General features: G+C 48.3%; 1 long non-coding RNA gene across 6 annotated transcripts in view; it reads right to left on the bottom strand.

Annotated features, from left to right (window-relative positions):
• Window positions 1-14,858, bottom strand: part of LOC120374642 — a 68,069-nt gene extending 53,211 nt beyond the window's left edge. For 3 of the 6 annotated variants that reach the window (XR_005586187.1, XR_005586190.1, XR_005586186.1), the window contains exons 1-3: window positions 14,729-14,858; window positions 14,016-14,185; window positions 4,187-4,238 (exon numbers count right to left, since the gene is read on the bottom strand). This is a non-coding gene — a long non-coding RNA (uncharacterized LOC120374642). Of the gene's footprint in view, window positions 1-1,117; window positions 1,241-4,186; window positions 4,239-4,441; window positions 6,026-8,652; window positions 9,252-14,015; window positions 14,186-14,728 lie in introns of those variants that run through there. The other 3 variants (XR_005586189.1, XR_005586185.1, XR_005586191.1) reach the window with 3 other exon arrangements.
• Between the last annotated feature and the right edge of the window lie 2,270 nt (window positions 14,859-17,128).

The raw sequence follows: 17,128 nt of genomic DNA, 5'->3' as shown, positions 1-17,128 counted from the left end.
GATAATGGTAATCTCCTACTTATCCACTTGCCATTACTGACTGCTCAGTGCTGTGATGCTAGAAACCACTTAAGATACTCTGTACAATGCCAGATGTACCATGACTCAGAGGCAAGCGCTGAAGGCATTTTAGCAGCTAGATAGGCCCGAGTTTTGGTAGGTCCCAATAAGCACATAGCTACAGTGAAGGGATATTTTACTAGGATTGGCAAGAAAGAGAAAGTTTGCAAACAACCCAGGGTACAGTGGCTTAAGCAGTTACTCTTCAAGATAAAACAGTAGCAGTTCATAGTTTGACCCCTGGGGGCATCCAAAAGAGGGTTGGGCTCCTCAGGCCTAGTCCCAGAGGTACCTGTTCCAGTCCATTTATCTATTAAAGGCAAGTAGGTGTCTGCATTGGGGTGCCCTCTGTGCAGGGCCAGCTCCAGCTTTTTTGCTGCCCCAAGCAGTGAAGAAAAAGAAAATATATATATATATATATATAAAGCCATGATCGGCCACACTTCAGCAGCGGTTCTACCACGCTGCTTCATTCTTTGGTGGTAATTCTGTGGCCGGTCCTTCCCTCCGAGAGGGACTGAGGGACTCACCGCTGAATTGCCGCCCAAGACCCGGACGTGCTGCCTTTTTCCATTAGCCGTCCCAAGCACCTGCTTCCTGCGCTGGTGCCTGAAGCCAGCCCTGCCTCTGTGTTGTTCCCCTGCTGCTGCAGCAGTGCTTCCTGCACAATTCCTTGAATGAAGTAGCTTATAAATAATGACCCTCCTCCCCCATATTAACTTGATTCAGTTTTTGTTGTTATTCATATCCATTTAAAGTCATTATAATTGATTGAAGGCATGAAAGATTTACTGGATTCTGAAGATAAATTTGGTCAAGATAAAACACTCTCCTATTCTAGTCCAGACAAAGCTGAACTACCAGAACTTCTTGCATATAAAGAACAGGGGTACAAATCTAGTCAAAGCCTATTTTCTTTTGAAATTTCATATGCTTCCTGGTTTCACTTGGTCTACAAATACTAGGAGAAAGAATGATCTGGCTCCAGGTCAGAATCAAGAAGGGAAGAAGCACATGAGAATGGAAATAATAAAATTCAATTAGGTTCTAAAATGTTTGTAGTTTGTTTTGTTTTTAACTGGGTTGATTCAGATTAGTTCTGTTTCTGATGAAGGTTCAGATCAGTTCTTCTTTTATCCTAACCACCTATCACTATTTAACATATGCTTAAGATCTGGACCTGTAAAAAAATCAAACATTTTAGATGACTCAGGTGCACAGTACTATTGTATATGTTGCAACTTCATCCATCAATATTGTGTTTGATTTAGCACAGCCATGTTATAATTTTGTAAATTCTGTATCATTAAAAACACCATTGACCAGCTTAGTTGAGCGTTCTAAGAATCCATATAAGTTATCCTGATCATTGAAATAATAAAAGACAGCAATTTTTGCTGCCATAATAATATAGTCTCTGGAAGAATTGTCTTTTCATGGGTATATAATCACATAATGAGATTCTGCTTGCATTTCAGAGTAAAAACTGAACTAGGTGAATGTCAGGAAAGAACCTAGGTATTTTAAAATCATAACTACCCATTCACAGCCAAACATAATTCACTGTCATTTGCTAAATTGGCAAGGAAAAGATTTAAAATTTCCTAAAATGTCTTAGGCCTATTTATCTTCCTCCTGGCCTAACTTGCTTCCTCCTTTTGTAATAGGACTTCTAACTATTATCTGCTCTTGTCTCTTTTCACATTATCTAGCACTCCTCCAATGATATCAACCTCAACCACTTTCATTTGCCACTTCTTCCACTCCACCCCTTATATATGGAATGCCCTCCCTGAACTGATCCCTACAACCACCACTCTTCAAATTGCTCCTCAAGGTCCACATTTACCATGACACTTGCAAGCTATGAGCCAACTATTAATGGCTCAGAGGGGCAACTGGCAAGTACTTCATATTAAAAAATATGGGTTTTTTTTTTAAAAAAGCCTTTGTATGGTTTATTCCTTTTCCTCTCACCATTCATATGTTGCCTGCCTATAATACTTAGTCCTGCCATGAGTGCAGGGGACTGGACTAGATGACCTCTCGGGGTCCCTCCCACTCCTATGATTCTTAGAGACCAAATCTGCAAATGCTCAAGCATATAGTTAACTGTACTCATGGGACTAATCCCATTCAAGAGCTTAGGAGTTTGCTCCTGTGAAGTGCTAAGTACTTACGAGTTACTTAGGGCCCTAAACTCCCACTTGTCCTAACTTGCACCTTTTAGGATTAAGCACCAAATGCTTGCAGGGATCGGCCAATAGATTGTAACATTTTTGGGTTAAAGGACTGAGTCTAACTATACATGGACTAACAGTGCCTAGCACATTGTAGGCCCTCCCTTAATGGAAATAATGAATAATGACTTCTCACATCAGTCAAGATAGCTCATGTCACATGAGTGAGTATTTGCAGGATTGGGATTTGAATGTGCAATTGTACAAAAGAACAAGGCAAAAGTTACCCAGGGTCAGAAAATGTCAATAAATTATGGTACATTATCAAAATCTTGTCCCTTCCCATCTTTGCCTCTTCTACACCTCCCTGAAAGAAAAGCCCAAAAGGAAGAAACTATGCCATGGGTTGGCAGAGGAGGATTGGCTCTTTAAGGCTATAATATTATGTGATTAACAGTACAGCTGGCACTGGACAAACAGCAGCAGCATCTTCCAAAATTAAAAGAAGTAGCCTTTCAGATGGATGAGCCATAGCACTTATGGGCCCAAATCCTGCAAACACGCATGTGAGTAGTCACAATGAAGCCAATGGGACTGCACATGTGAGTAAAGATACTCATATGCATGCCTGCAGAACCAGGCCCTGTAACTGCATGTTGTGCCACCGATGAAAATTATCTCAATACAAACCCTGTTTACAGGACTATGTCTCTCCACAGGCATGACTATAGTATGACTCTCAGAAGTATGGTTGTTGCTCATGCTGCATTTTACAGGAAGAATGAGAAATGGCTAGTGTTGGAACTGAAGGAAAGGCAATGCAAATCTACTGTACGTGACTTGAAATAGTGGTCTGAGGTCTGGTCTATGCTAGAAAATCAGGTTGGTTTAACTACTTCAGTCAGGGGTGTTAATAATCCACACCGCTGAGCAGTGCTGTTAAGTCTCCATGTAGATAGTACTAGATAGCACCTCTTGGTAAGTGGATTACCTATACCAATGGCAGAACCCATCCTTTTGGTGTAGGCAGTGTCTACACTGAAGCACTACAGCAGCGTTTTAAGTGTGGACAGGCCCTAAGAATCTGTGTATTATGAGATCTACACATATCCATAGTATAGAGAAACAATGTTTTCTAAGAACAAGTAGCTAGAAAACTCATATTGCAGTAAAGGAAATCCACACAAGGTCTGAATGTCACAGAATGGTATAAAGCACAGGAGTAAGTGAGTTAGCCTCACAGATAAATAGAATGTGGGATTATTTTCAGGAAATAATGTCCTTGTATACAGGACTATATGATTAACTAAATTGTTTATAGTAAAAGTGATTTGCTTCTTAAGATCTAAAACCTTTTTAAAGATTTATAAACTATAGTGTGTGTGCACATGTATATAGGTATGATATATACATAAATAAAATGTTAAATATGTTTAAAGAAAGTTATTTGTCAACATTATTGAATCTACAAACATTAAGGGCCAAATCTTGCCCTGAGGTGTGTGACTGCAACTTCCACTGAAGTCACGGCTACCTATGTGGAGGCCACAAACTGTGGTACTTGGTTTCCAGAGGCAGATTAGGGGTTTGTGGGGCCCTGTGCCAGAGCAAGTGGGGGCCCCTCCTCACCCCTTCCACCTGACCTGCAGGCCCCTCCACCCTCCCACGGGTGCTCCCGCTGGGGAAAAGTGGTCAGGGCATGGGGGCTTCCTCTGCCTGCCCGGCACTCCTGGTCAGGGAGTGGGGTAGGGGCACGGGGGCTTCCCCTGCTCCCTGGCAGGACTGTTGGGTGGGCAGAGCAGGTTGGGGCAGTACCCATTTTTCCAGGGGCACGGGCCCCATTGGCCCAGTAGCTAATCTGTCACTGTCAATTTCCACAAACTGCTAGGCTGTTTTCCCCTTATTTTTCATTTGTAGTAAGACAGCTTTTGAGATTGATCAGATACCTGAGCTTCACTGCAACACTTCCTCTTGACATCTGTTTATTGCTTTTTCATACTAGAAAATGCAGGAATAAAAATATTTTAATTCAATGAGGGTTTGGTATTTGATTTTTTCTAATAATGTTTCATAGAAGTTTCAAAAATATTTTTATTTTCATCACCTAAGGTGCAAACACATTTTTAAATACAAATATTAAAGTAGCTAAGCAGATATTTTGAATGTCAAATACATATAAACAAAAGGTACTTTGCCTCCGGATCAGGAAAAATATATATATTGAGTGTGTAATGTTGAATTAGATCAACAAAGCAGCAATAATGGGAGACTTCTACCACCCATATATAACCTGGTCCTATGTCATGTTGGGACAAGGTTTAAGGAAGCAATGTCTCAACATCTTGAGACATTGCCTCTTGAAACAGCTACTTCTACAGCACAGTAGAGGAGAGACTATTCTCATTTCATGCTCTGTCTACATTAAGGAAATTAAATTAAGGGGTAAATTTAAGTCCTGTCTATATTAAGAAAAATATACTGGTGTAAAAATATGCTTTTCTGTACATTGCTGACTAAAGCAAAACTGGTGTGCAAATTCCACTTTATGACAATGCAGTGTATTTACATAAGGGTTTTGTATATATATGCACATTTCCGTAATGTAGATGGGTCGTAGTATGCAAGGAATTTGGTTCAAGAAGTAACTATTTTCAATCACAAGTATTAGTGACCGGACTATCAACTACAGCTATATAGCTTATGGCACTCACTCCACAAAGGGATTTTAGCCAGTGCATCTGGCTGTCACCACTCTCCCAACCCACTTTAAAATCCCCCTGTGAAGTTCTGCAGAGTTGACTACTAAAGAGCCTGGCTCCATTGCACACAGGAGACTTTAGAGTTCCTCCACTAGGCCCTTTCATATCTCAGTTCCCTGAAAAACCACCATACGCAATACAATGTACTAGTCTTAATCTCATTGTTTGGTTTACACTGAGGCCTCCCGAATTGCTTCATGCTGGGGGGCAGGAGGGGGTGACATTCTTTTGGTAAAGCAAAGTTCTGTGTGGAGTCAAAAAGGGCACCCAGCCTCGTGACGGGTAAGTTGGGTGGCTCCCATGTTGTGAGAGGGCATTAAAGGACAGCACGGGCCAAGTCCCTGTAAGATTTCCAGCTCCCATAAGACTTCTGTGTCAGGCCGGAGATCTCGCAGGATTTGGAACCATAACAGGAACCCTGCATTCAGGGCCACTTTCTGTTTGCCAGTTTGCCTAGCAGTCAGGAGGACCAGAGCATGCGGAGCAGCTCTGTTTGGCATGGAGCATAGGCAGCTGTCTGGCAACAGCCCAAACCTGCTTGACTGTGCTGGGCACATGGCTGGCAGGCTGCAGGGCTGGGACCATGGGCGGCACAATGGTGTGCCAGGGCTAAGCAAGCATGAAAGGCAGCCACACCCTGTGATGCTACAAGACCAGGTGGGCAGCAGGATGGGCTAACTGACCCGTTACAGCTGCTTGATACAGGGGGCCATTTGTTGCCTATCCTGGACCAGGGAACAACTGGAAAGGTCAAGAAGGAGAAAGAAAAGAGCAAGAGGCCAGGAAGGGAGCCGTGTCCTAAGCAGCCAGAGATCGGGCAATTTGTGAAGATGATGCAGTCCATTTCAGATCCTGCAGCAGGATGAGTTCACAAATAGTCAGGGTCCAATGGGAGTGCAGGGAAAAGATCCAGTGGTCCAGGTGTTTTGGGTTCAGCATATTCCCTCAGTGTGGCTGCATGGTCTCAGACTGGCAGTTCTGGTGTGAGGAATGGGCGGGGTTCCAGACTGTTTCAGGGTCAGGCCTCTGGGGGAGCATATGAGGGAATATGAACGGAGGATCGTAGAATAAGCCAGCTGCCTGCAGGCATGCAGCGTGGGAGCACCCAATGCCCAGGCACTCTAGCTGCCAGCTCTCCATCTGACGGCTCCTCATTTGGCAGCCTTACAGCTTCCAGTATCACAGCCATTGGCCCCACAGCCCAGTGTTCCACCACCTCTGGTTTCCTTGTTCCTGGACCTAACGCCTCAGGATCCCCACTCTCTGCCTTTATTGCAACAACCCAGAGGGTCTACTAATGTTGGTCTGAATATGGTCTCATATGCAGCCACTTCTGATCATTGGTGGCGCATCTTCTCAAATCAACACATGAGAAGATATGGCGGATTGAGTATATGGACATATTTTCCCTGCTGTTCTGGAAACCTATAATGGAGGAGAGGGATGAGGCCCAAAAGGAAAGAAAAAGATAGGATAAGGCACCCCAACATAGGGAGGAATTGCAGCCTTGTAGCAGGGTGGACCCTGCTCCGGGGTTTTAAGGCGTTAAAAGTGGCCTGACAGAGCTGGGCTGATTGGGAAAGTGGCTGCAGCTGGGGGCCACGCCCCAAACTGAAGCCCTGGGGCTTATAAGAGGCAGGGAAGCCAGAGCCCAAAAGAGTCTCTCTCTGCCTCCAGAGAGAGATGGGCCTGGCTGCTTAGAGGCTGAGACTAGGTACCTGAGTGAAGCAGGGCTGGGGAACAGGCTGAGGAGCTGGGGAGGCTCCAGCCAGGAAAGCCCCAGGCTGCGGCCTAGCAGTGGGCCAATAGGTATTGGGGGTTGCAGAGGGCAACCCAGGGGTAGGACGAAGCAGCAGGTCCAAACCCCCTTTGCCTGTGATGAGTGGGCTGATACTGCAGTCTGCCCCAGGGTGTGGGGCTAGACCATGACTGACAGTAGCCACTACTGAGGCAAGGCGGGGATAGTAGCGTGGGGTCCCCCGGGGAGGGGGAGACCCAATTATAGATAGCGGGCACCGGGTCCAGGGAGGGACGCCGGGGCCAGAGAACAGGCGGGTCACCAGCCTGCCGAGGGCGCTCCAGGGCCGGACCGAGGGACATTCCGGGACCGACCAGCAGGAGGCGCGGCAGGGGTGAGTACCGCCCTGTTACAAGCCTACATGTGGGTGATGGTGCAGTTATGGCATGGTGCAGTTATGGCAATGTATGGGCCTGTGCTGAAATATTTGCTTATTATATGTAGAGCATATAATTCATTTTCAGGCACTTCAGGGCTTTTGCAAGATGAGCATGTTAGAATGAGAGCCACCCTGAACGCTTCTTTGCATTGGGATAAAATTGATCAGGAACTATGACAGGAGAGCATGGCTCAAGTGCAGGGGCGGCTCTAGGCACCAGCGGGCCAAGCGCCTGCAACGGCATCCTGGGGACATTTGGCTCGGTGGAGCTCCGCCCGGCATGCCTGCGGCAGGTCAAGGTCCGGACAGCGGTCTTGCCAGCTCAAGTCCTGCGGGAACCAGCGGAAGGCGGGACCGCCGCAGGCATGACTGCGGCAGCCCAGGATGCCGGCGGAGCTCCACACGAGCAAAATGCCCGACTCCCCAGACGCCGGAGCGGGACTGCGAAGGCGCAGCGCCCGCGCTTGGGCTGGCCTGGGGCAACAACTGCCTTGCTAGAGCTCAAGGCTTGCTGCAGAACAGGCACAACAATGGGACAACAACAATGACCAGCCCAGGCTTTCATGCTGGGAATACAATGAGACATGGGGGAAAAAAATGTGCATCTGGTAGGTTTTGGCAGGAATGTGGGCATTGTGGAGGTGGGCACACATCTCCAGGTTGCCGGTGTGTTAAGTGCATCTTCCCCAGGGGATGCGGGCAGCAGCCCAAGCCTATGCAGAGTGGGGCTTGGGCCAACATGGCTGAAAAAGGCAACATATCCAATTAACTTGGGTGTTTTAGCCTCCCTTTTAAGAGATAGTCTCAAGAAGGAGAAAGCGATATACTTGTGGGATGGCTTTGTTCAGGATTTTAGGATCCCCTATGAAGGGAAGAGGGTTCACATCATGGCAAATAATCTCAGATCTGTTAGACATACGGGGCCCAACCAGGGACAAGATCCAAAAAGGAGGCTAGTTTGGGCAAGCATGCAGGTCCTTTCCAACAAATATCATTATCTAATCTCCATATTTCCCTTTTTTTTCTTAAGTATCTGGTGATTATCACCTCATTCACCATCTCTCATACCTAGAGCGGGAACGGTAAACAATGCAATTAACCCCAAGCAGTGCACCATGTGCTACGCGTCATACAACACAGTGGTGCACATGATCAACTCATGCGGTCCTGCTATTTTGCTTTCAAAGACCAACATAAAGTTGGCATTCTGCTTCCTGGTCTATCCAGCAGACTTTGACCTCCTGGGCTTTTTCCCCCCCCTATTGTCAGTTTTATGTGGACAAATGCCCAAGGGCTGTGCTATTTTGTGGGCAGCCTTTGAAAAATTCAGTACAACGCTGGACTGGGTGGTCAGGAGGCACCCAGAGTACCCACAGATAATGCACTATCTGGACAATTTCTTGTTTGTGGGGAGGGCCAAATCAGGCGAGTATGAGGGCTGCTTTGGGTTTTTCAGGAGTGGATGGGAGAATTGGGCATGCTCTTAGCTAATGAAAAAAACTGAAAGCCCTGCTATCACATGACGTACTTTAGCATTGAGCTCGATACAGTCCAGGGCAGTCACAGACAAGGTCACAGCACAAAACCATATGGTTGTCAGTGGCAACAGGACCAAAGAGGTTTGTCTGAGGGATCTCCAATCTCTGTTGGGCCATTTGAATTTTCTGTGCAAAGTCATAGCCCCCAGACATGCCTTCTGCATGCAGTTTGCTACTGTGACAATTGGGGCACAGGCCCCACACCATTTGATAAGGGTAACTCTGGAGATGAAGGAAGACCTGGCACCATTTCCCCATTCACTGTAAAGGGATGTCCATCTGGAGGGTTGTTTACATGTTTGAGGTTGACCTGCAGGTCCACTCAGATGCGACAGCTGTGAGAGCTTTTGACTTGTATTTCAGAGGCACTGGAGTGCCTGAGAGTGACCCTGGGAGTGGATGGAAGCTGAAATTTTGAGGAACATCCACTTTTGGTGGTAGTCATCTTCTGGGGTGGGTTGTTCAGAGACAAGATGGTCAGGTTTGGATGCCACAATCAAGAGGTTGTCCATATAGTGGACTCTCAGTCCGCTAAATCTGCCAAGGTAATTAGGTTAGTGAGGCCTTTCATTCTCCACGGGTCCAGTAAAAGATATTACCTCACCCACCTTGTCTCTCTAATATTCGTTTCACTGTCAAGCATGTACCTGGGCTTAACAATGGCATCACCTATGGTGCTTCTCGTTTGCAGGTTGACAAATTCTGAGCACTGGACTCTGTGGAGGTGCCTGAAAAGATATCAGCAGCCCTATGGAATCTTGGTTGCTAGAAGCAGTATCCGTGGACAAGGGACCACTTAAACCACACACCTTTTTGGCTTACGTGATGATGTTTGAGGAGTCCTTGTATATTCCAGGGGGTTGTGGGTCTATCCATGGCCTAGCCTATACCCCAAATTTGTTGGTTTGGGATCTCACTAATTAGGCAGGAGCTTGCACCAATGACAATAGCTAACCAAGTATCAGAGGGGTAGCCGTGTTAGTCTGGTTCTGTAGAAGCAGCAAAGAATCCTGTGGCACCATATAGACTAACAGACGTTCTGCAGCATGAGCTTTCGTGGGTGAATACCCACTTCTTGCATCCGAAGAAGTGGGTATTCACCCACGAAAGCTCATGCTGCAAAACGTCTGTTAGTCTATAAGGTGCCACAGGATTCTTTGCTGCTTCAATAGCTAACCAGTTAGCCACGATGCCTTTTCCTGCAGGTCTGTGGGTCTTTCAGATCCTTGTCAGGGATTCATGGTCTGAAGGATTGGGCCCAGGCTGCCTGGACACTGAGTGATGCCAGAATGCCGATGACCTTGCACGTCCTGAGGAAATTAGTTAAAGTTCTTCCTCAGATCTGCCACTTGGAGGTGGGGGATTAGGCGGGACTCTTCAAGGCAGCTTTTCTGTTGGCTTTTTTCAGCGCCTTCCAGGTCAGTGAGCTGGTCCCTTCAACCAGGGGACACTTCCGGATGGGCTCCCAAACTAAAGAGCATGAAGCGGACCCCATCTGACTCACAGTCCACATGTCAAGAACTGATCAAGTTGGGGGTTGGCAAGGCTATTGCTCCACTCCACTGTGGTGAAGGGAACCTGTGACCTGTTCGGGCACTGTGGGCATATGTGGCTCAATGGCCATCCAGTGGGGGTCCCCTGTTCAAGCATGGCAACTGCTCCTTCCTAACCAAACTCCAGTTTGTGGGAGTGTTTAGGAAGGGACTGTCATTTTGGAGCTTGCTACCCAGAGAGTATAGGTCCCACTCCCAAATAGGAGCTGGGAGAGTCACAACCCACTTGGGTCTGTGCACACGAGAGCTCCAGGCTATAGAACACTGGCAATCCAGAGCCTATATGTCCTACATGCAGTTGCCTAATGGGAGGCCAACACAGGCGATGGGCTGTAAGTATCACAGCTTTTAACTACATCTGCTTCCTTCCTCATGTCTATCATATAGGCTGTAACGGCATATGCTCTAGGCTGAGAATATGGATTTGTGGGCACACCCTTGTGCCTAGGGCATAGAAGAGAGCATATAGAGGTTCGCAGCCTGGTCTTGGGAGGGATGTGATTTTGTCATTGTTCTCTCCATGGAGAGAACAACCTGGGAACATGCTCTGGGCTCAAGATGATTCAGAAGGCTTAAAGAAATATTGGACTGCTGGCAGATGTGTTTCCTGGTATGAGGATAGTTTGGTTGGAGATGCTGGCCTGCAGGATTTGGTGGACTGCAGTCCACCCACAAAAGGTGGATAGGGCCAGGGGAAAGTCCAACCAGAACAGTGGTGGGCGGCATGCAGCCTGTGAGCTGCAGGTTGCCCACTGCTGAACCAGAAGGTATCAACATGGCTGGAGTCGATAAAGCTTGGCTGCATTCATAATAGGATGGAGAGTGCCTCACCAATACAGGTCCTGATTTGTTCCTGGATGATTTCAGTATTGAATTGGCCAAACTCCTAGATAGCCTATGCAGACAAGCTTATGCTGACATCTCCTTGTGGCAGGTGCCCAGTCAGGAATTAACTGAATTACGCTTCCTATCCAAAAAAGGTAACATAGTGGACATTCTGAGGACATCTCCTTACATCACAAACATCTCAGATGAGTGTCCTCCCTATAAGTTAGTTGGTCAGAATTTCATTCTTCTTCTTTTGTATGCCGTGTTGTACCTGTGTTGGTCCCAGGATATTAGAGAGATGAGGTAATATCTTTTATTGGGCCAACTTCTGTTAGCTCAAAAGCTTGTCTCTCTCACTGTCCCCACCTTCACAAAATACATTTTTCCTAGTGTGCTTGTTATTCGCATTCTGGCATCTAATTTCCCCAGGTGGGTTGCCTGAAGATTGATTTAGAGTGTGCTCTGAAATGACTCATTTCTGCATTAATGTGATAACTCTGTTAGATGTCACTCATTCAAACAGATCCAGATGCCCACTTTTCCTCTCATGCTGGAGGCCCTACCTCATTCCTTGAATGTAGTATGAGAAACAAAGATAAGCATTACCAGTAATTATAGATGCGTTTACACTGCTCTAATTAAGGTGGTATCAGTGGTTCCATTAACCTTTAAGTTGCTGGTATTTTTTGATTTTGTCATCTAAGTGAATAAATAACATTCAAGAAAAAATATCAGTGGATTTAGTGCATATAAAGACGCTAGAATATCAGCACAAGGTGCAACATATCCCCAGTGCCGGAACAAGCATCTCTCCACAGTGCTTTTACCTGGAAGGACCCACAACTCTCTCAGGACCGGATCCTCAGCTGGTGTAAATTGATAGTGCTCTACTGTGTTCATTGGCACTATGGCTGTAAGGCCAGATCAGTTTTCGTTCCCTTTCACTTCTTGGCCTCTTTGCTGAGACTAATAATCAGGATCTCAAAGTGAAGTTTTGTGCACTGTGGGCACCTGTCCAATAGGAGCTGGTCAGAAATGTCCAACATATTTCTCATAGGCCACTGAATGGAAATTGGATGATAGAAATTGCTACTGACATAGGCCCAAATAAATAAGTAATAAAAAAAACCCATAAAAAACTAAACATTCAGGAATACAAAAATAGAAATTGTTTCCTTTTTTATGGTCCAACATTTAGCTGTCATGAAGTTGCATTTTTTTTAGATCCAGTACAAAGCCTCCTGTATTTTTGCTGCAACTGACCTTTGAATGGAAAACTTGCTCACATTTAGAGAAGTTACAGAAAGGACATACATGACAGAAACAATGGATTGTGAAGTAGAGGAACTAAATCTTCTGAATGTTCTGAAAAGGATGTTTGCAGATGTAGCTGTGTTTAAGCGAGGGAAGATTTTTGTCTTTCCATATTTCCCAAACTCTCCAAAAACCAAAATTCATTCTTCAGAATGAGTCTGTGAAAACACTTCCCATGAGCATATGAACATCCAGGAACAAAACAGAGCCTTTGGTGGGATTTTTTTTTTTTTTTAATTTTTTTTTAAAAGACTGTTTCTGCCAACAGTGCCTTTCCCCTGACTGAATGTCCTGCTCCGCAGGTACAATGAGAAGAAGCACTCCTGCAGTGATGTAATCTAAAATTCTGTTTACTGTAGTGCATTCAGCAGCTTTGTATAGTGAGACTACAGGAGCATCAACAATGGAATAAAACAAACCTGCCACCTTATAAACCACTCTAAAAACCAAAATAACTATTTCCCTGAGAAATCATCTACCTGTATTTTATTTTTCTGACAGCCCTAACTCTAGAGGGAATTGTCCAGAAAAAATGGTGAGGAGACCCTTGTGGAAATTTCACCTCACTGGATCCTACTGCAAGAGGTAGAGATGTAACCTATGGTCCTTATCTAAAATTGAACAACACTCACAGTGTCTTGTATCACCATAGACTGACTCTAGTGTCTTTAGCAGCACATGGATGATTTGGACATCCTATGGATCATCCCGTCTTTCCCTCAAATAGTATGGTGAGCTTGTGTAACATGAGACTCGCTGTTCTCCTTTCTTCAGTGTCCACAAGGTAGTCTAGGTTCTGCCACACAGACCCCTGCCACCCTTTTTCTGGCAGGACCCTCCACCAGCACAGTGAGGGGCAGCAGCAGGGGAGGAGGTGCACATGTGATGGCAGACCCCCCTCCCCCAGCACCCAACACAGGGTAGGTGAGGGGGTCTTCCTGGACCTGAGAGAGGCCCTAGGATAATGTGCAGGGACAGTAGTGCAAGGTGAGTGTGCTGCCGGTGGAGGGAGAGAGAGGAGGACTCCCCCCAGCAGTGGCCCCAGCCCCGGGGCAGCCTGCCTGCACCCTAAACTCCTCATCCCCAGCCCTGCCCCACCCTAAGCCCGCACTCCCAGCCAGAGCCCTCACCCTGAACCCTAACCCCCTGCCATAGCCCTGAGCCCCTCCCACACCCCAAACCCCTCATCCCCAGCCCCACTCACAGCCCTCACCCCTGCACCCCAACCCTCTGCCTGAGGCTCTCCCACACCCCAAACCCCTCACATTTTTACATCATTTTTAAATTTAGAGAGAGAGAGAGAGAGAGAGAGAGGCTTACAAGGCGGGGGGGCGGTGGGGCTGGGAAGGGAGATTGAGGCTTGGACCTGTTCTGGGCATCACCAAAAATTATACAAACCTGCCATTCCTGATACCACCTAGTGTACAGGAGCTGAATACCAAACTCTCAAATAAAGGCCAATGGCCAGAGAAAATACCTATGAAGCTAGAATTCCTACTTTCTAGGGTAATTCCATGATATCACCCTTCAAGATTTCCAAGCACATGGCTAATATGGTAAACTATCACACTTCCCTCCGTTTCCCCTTGTCACGGGTTCCACTCACCATGAACGGCACCTCCTGCCAGCTGTCCTGGGGATTAGTTCTGCCATCTTGTGTTCTCCCTCCGGTGTTTTCTTCTCCCATCTTGTCTCGCTCTGCTGCCCTGCTCACTCCCAGGTCTGCAGCTTCCTCTCCATGGCTAGGCCCTCCAGCCAGATCACTAAAGTCTTCCCCTTCAGGGAAATTCAGACTTTCCAGACTTGCTGACTGGCTGGCACCTCCAACATCCTTTACCACTCTACAGGGACTGGTAGGGGAACCCAGGTCTTCTCTCTACACCAGGTTCCAGCCACAGGTACCAACTTTCCAAAGTGCCGGGGGGTGCTGGACCCCTGGCTCTGCCCCAGGCCCCAATCCCACTCCACGCCTTCCCCCAAGGACCCACCCCACTCTGCCTCTTCCCACCTCCTCTCCCCTCCCAGTTCCACACCTCCCCCTCTTTCCCACCCCCTCCCCCAAGCATGCCACATCCTCACCCTTCCCCTCAGCCTCCTACACACCCCTGCAAAACAGCTGATTGCAGCTGGTGGGAGGCACTGGGAGGGAGGGCAACCGGCAGGAAGGAGGTGCTGATAGGGGACTGCTGGTGTTCAGCACCCACCATTTTTCCTTGTGGGTGCTCCAGCTCCAGAGCACCCACAGAGTTGGTTCCTATGGCTCCAGCCCAGAAACCCTATAACAAACAGCTACAGTCCCCATGCAGTCCTATCTCTTACTGCTGTTTTCCTGGGCTTCTTCCTACATAGCTGGCTTTCCTTCTCTGTGGATTTGCCAGCTTCCCACTCCCTCTACTCAGGAAGTGACTGCACCCTGCAGCCAGCTACTTGGCTTTATACCGATCCTGCCTGTTCCTGCACAGATGAGCCTGTCCTTAATCAGCTGTCTCCAGCCTAAATCTCCCCTGCTTGCAGCCTAATTAGCTGATTGGGCCCACCTGGCCTAATTCAGCTCTTGCAGGGCTAGTGTGAGGAGTCCACCCTATCACAACCTTCCCACTCAAGACTGCAACCCAGGGGTGGGCAAGTATTCTGTAAATCAGCTACTCTTTACCTCTCACAGCTGGGCTCTCAGGTCACCCCTTTCATGTCTTAGGTCCTTGACCATGAGCCACAGCCTGTCCTCTTCCTCCATTGCATCTCTACACTTTTTCTCCAGGGTCTGTGCCCCCACAGTAGCCCGTTTCACCTCTATGGTCGTTCCCATTTCAACCTGGGCCCCTTCTGTCCAAATCAAATTATCTAGAAACCCCCTTCTTCCTGTCTCACTGTAGTCCATGCCTTCCTCTTTCCTAATCTGCCCTTTTTTAAGAGGGCAATGCCTCTTTATATCGCCTACTTCATGGCACCCGAAACAAACCCTTTGCCTCCCGTTGGCTGTAGGCGTCTCTTTGGCCTATGACCAATTTACACAAAGTCTCTTTTCATAGACTAGTTGACTTATATAACTGAACTCATGCTGAAAACCAAGAGCCAGTAACAACGTAACTGAGGAACACCTGTGCTGAACTAAACTAGCTTCCCTGTGAACAAGCAAAATCCCTGCCTCCCTTCAGACACTGCACATACATATGCTAGGTTAGAGGTCAAAACTAATTATTTTAGTGGGGTTTTCTTTAGGTTTAATTAAGCCTAATCTAGAGGTTTTTAGGGATTCCTCCCAAAAAGAGACCAACAAACCCTTATTTGTACCATAGATTAGAGCTCATAGGTGGCACATAACTCCTGCATTTGGGGAGGCTGAGCATGAGCACCGGAAGCTTCCTAGAAGTATGGGGGAGCCACCAGTCATTAACAGTGTGGTCGGTGGTGCTGTGGGGCTAAGGCAGGCTAGTCCTGGCACCGCACTGCACCCCGAAAGCGGCCAGCAGGTCTAGCTCCTAGGCAGGGAGGCCACGGGGCTCTTTGCACTGCCCCTGCCCTGAGAACCTGCTCCGCACTCCCATTGGCAAGTTCCTGGCTAATGGGAGCTGGTGCGGGGGGGAGGTACCTGCAGGCGAGAACAGCGTGAGGAGCCTCCTCATCCCCCCTTCTAGGAGATGGACCTGCTGGACACTTTCAGGTTACAGCGTGGTGCCAAGACAGGCAGGGAACCTGCCTTAGCCCAGCCCTGTAGCACCGCTGACTGGGAGCCACCTGAGGAAAGCCATGCCCCAACCCCGAGCTCCACCCCCCTGCCCCAGCCCTGACCCCCCCCAAACCTGTATCCCCCTCCTGCACCCCAAATCCCTCATCCCTGGCTCCAGCCTAGAGCCCTCACCCCCCTACACCCCAACCCCCTGCCTCAACCCGCAGCCCCCACCTGCACCCCAAACCCTTCATCCCCAGCCCCATCCTAGAGCCTGCACCCCCAGCTGGAGCCCTCACCCCTTCCCTCACCCTAACCCCCTGCCCCAGCCCAGTGAAAGCGAGTGAGGGTGGGGGAGAGCGAGCCACCAAGGGGGAATTAGTGAGTGGGGGCGGGGCCTTGGGGAAGGGGCGGGGAAGGGGGAATGGGCAGGGTGTTCGGTTTTGTGCGATTAGAAAGTTGGCAACCCTACTTTGCCCCCTCCCTCCCAGGCCCCCTGCCTGCTGCTCACACTTCTTCACCCTCCCTCAAGTGCCCCCACCCTCCGCTTGCACTTCTTCGCCCCTCCCCTGATGTCTCCCCTCTCACTGCTCACGCCTCTTCACCCGCTCTCCTGAAGGGCCTCCTGCCTGCCACTCACACCTTTTTGCCCCTTCCCCCGAGAAGCCCCCCATCCCTCACAGAACCTGAGCAAGTACAAAAACTGGGGGAGGATTCACAGCCCTCAGGCACCCCTAATTGCTGCCTGCTGCTTACCAGAATGTTCTGAAGGGCTCTGCGCCAGGTGGAGGTGGCAGGAGATCCTCCTGTCCTGGCCATTGCAGTTGGTATTGCTCAGCCACCCAGCTTAACTGGCACTGGCCCATGAATGGCAGATGGGAGGGGCCTCGGGGGAAGAGGCAGACCGGGGGTGGGAAGAAGAGCAGCATGGGCAGGGCTATGGTGAAAGAGCGAGATGCAGGAGGGGGGCCTTGGGGCAGAGCATGGGCAGGGCCACTGCCCAGGCACCTTTTTGGCAGCAGCACTCCAAAGGCAGCAGGCCTCCAAAGGGA

This window comes from Mauremys reevesii, linkage group 11 (assembly GCF_016161935.1).
Source record: "Mauremys reevesii isolate NIE-2019 linkage group 11, ASM1616193v1, whole genome shotgun sequence".
NCBI lineage: Eukaryota > Metazoa > Chordata > Testudines > Geoemydidae > Mauremys > Mauremys reevesii.
This window is presented reverse-complemented; position numbering and strand designations above follow the sequence as displayed.